Source organism: Tupaia chinensis, unplaced genomic scaffold (assembly GCF_000334495.1).
Source record: "Tupaia chinensis unplaced genomic scaffold, TupChi_1.0 Scaffold000160_1, whole genome shotgun sequence".
In the NCBI taxonomy this organism is placed as follows: domain Eukaryota; kingdom Metazoa; phylum Chordata; class Mammalia; order Scandentia; family Tupaiidae; genus Tupaia; species Tupaia belangeri.
This window is the reverse complement of record NW_006159631.1, coordinates 179097-181213: the sequence shown is the minus strand read 5'-3', so window position 1 is coordinate 181213 and position 2117 is coordinate 179097. Positions and strand designations below refer to the sequence as shown.

At 28.4% G+C, this 2117-nt stretch overlaps 1 non-coding gene across 1 annotated transcript; it reads left to right on the top strand.

Moving 5' to 3' along the window:
* The first annotated feature begins 526 nt into the window (after positions 1-526).
* Positions 527-633, top strand: LOC114007359 (U6 spliceosomal RNA). Its single transcript, XR_003548989.1, has one exon. It is a non-coding gene; the product is annotated as a U6 spliceosomal RNA (small nuclear RNA).
* Positions 634-2117: the final 1484 nt, after the last annotated feature.

The following is a 2117-nucleotide window of genomic DNA, read 5'->3' as shown; positions in this document are numbered from 1 at the left end:
TAGCTAGATAACCTGAATAAGATAGCAGAAGTCACACAGATTTTTTTTCTTTCTTAAACTCAAAAAGTTTTTTAAAAAAACTACTCATTTTTGTTACTATTATATAAAAACAAAAGAAATTTTAGTTTTTATTAGTAGTTTTGAATAAGTTTAGTCAATTTTAGTTAGTTTTACCTTAAGATTTTACATTTCCTTTTTTTAACTTTTTATACTTAGTTTTATTTTTTTATTTACTTGATCTAAAACAAATTTTAAACATTTTCTACATTAGACAATCCTTTTGAATAAAAACACAGTGTCACGTCTCTTTTTATTTTTCGTTCACCAAAAACATTTTAATTTTCTCTTCATATTTTCAGTACATATTATTTTTTAAATTTCAAGCTTTGGTTATTATTATTTTGAAATTTTAATATCCATTTTATAATATTTAGAAATTTTTTTTACAACACAAGTTGTTAACAGATCAAATTACATTTTAGACTTTTGCCTTATAAAACATGGTGTCAAAGTATATACAATACTTGAGCTCGCTTCAGCAGCACATATACTAAAATTGGAACGATACAGAGAAGATTAGCATGGCCCCTGCGCAAGGATGACATGCATATTCGTGAAGCGTTCCATATTTTTAAGTACTTAGTGAGAATAAGACAGTGTGGAATGGGGGGTGAAGAGAAGAGGATAGAGAAAGATAGAAAGAAAACAAATAGAGAGGCAGGACATCAGTGGGGAACAGATCTGGCTTATTACCTGTTGATGATGACATGTATAGTAATCTCAACTGGATTGGTCTGAGAAGTATTTCATGATAGGTAAAGTCTTTTTACAAGCAAAATGAGAAATAGTGATTGTTTAAAAAATAATAATTAGAATAATAATAATGATTGGGAAAAACATTGAAAAGATATTGAATGACGAAGGGGGGAGATTAATGTCTCTGTATTGACTGACATGCATGGCATTCCCTTTTGAAAAAGCAATGTAATACACTATAAAGTTATATGTAATCCAATGTAATATAAAGAAGATTTCAAAAAAAAGTATATACAATACTTAAAAATAGAAATAATTCAAGTAATTTATTAATATAATTTAACATACTATGCCTTTAAAATTTAAACTACGTGGAAAAATGTAAAAATGATGACAAGTCTAATTACAAACATTTACTCTATTTACATTTATCTAATTTGTTTTTAACCATTATATTCGAGTTACTTATGAAAAAAAAAAAAGGCTATGCATTTAAGGTGCTTTCCTTTGAAGTGAAGGAAAACCAAGTTAGCCATACATTGGCTAGTCTCATCTTATTTGAAGACTGAATTTCTAGACACAAGAGAGTTTTCATTTCCCCAGTTTGTCAGTAACCTAATTATCCATGTGGCACTAAGAATGGCCATTTATGACAGAGGCTATTTGGGCCCTTGATTTACATGCTAATAGTTTTGAGACATTTTGATTTATATTTAACAATTCTAAATCAGCTTTAAAGATTTTTTACTCAAGTCACATGAACTTGAATAGCATTTGAGCATATTTTAACCTATAAGCACACATTTAAATTAATTTGATATTACATACAGACAATCATACACATAAACACAACATACTACACATATGTGTACACACATATAATACAGAATCAAAGAATTATAGCTTTTATTTTAGAATTTTAGCCAAGAGACTATAAAACTCATTAGTTTGAAAGAACAGTATGAGTCAAACTGCATTACTACCTGGAACAAGTTAGTTTATCCTCCCATATAGCTTAAGTCTTTTATTGAATTCTAAAAGGTAGATTAGGAAATTTGCTCTTTAAAGACAAAGAACACTGACCCAAATGGATACGAAGGGAACATAAAATTGTAGAAAATTTTTGTAATATTTTACTAAGTGTGCAGGTGGCATAGGAACTACTTAACAAGTCTACTCAAATTAGACAGGTGACGGGCTTGAACAGTTCTTTGACTTATTTAAGAAATTACTTTTCCCCTTAACAAATTGCCATTTGCTGTCAATTTGTCGGACTGAATTAGATATTTAAGACTTTTTCCTAATGAAAGCATGTAAAGAAAACAAAAAGTAAAGAAAGCCAGTTTTATATGAAAATTAGC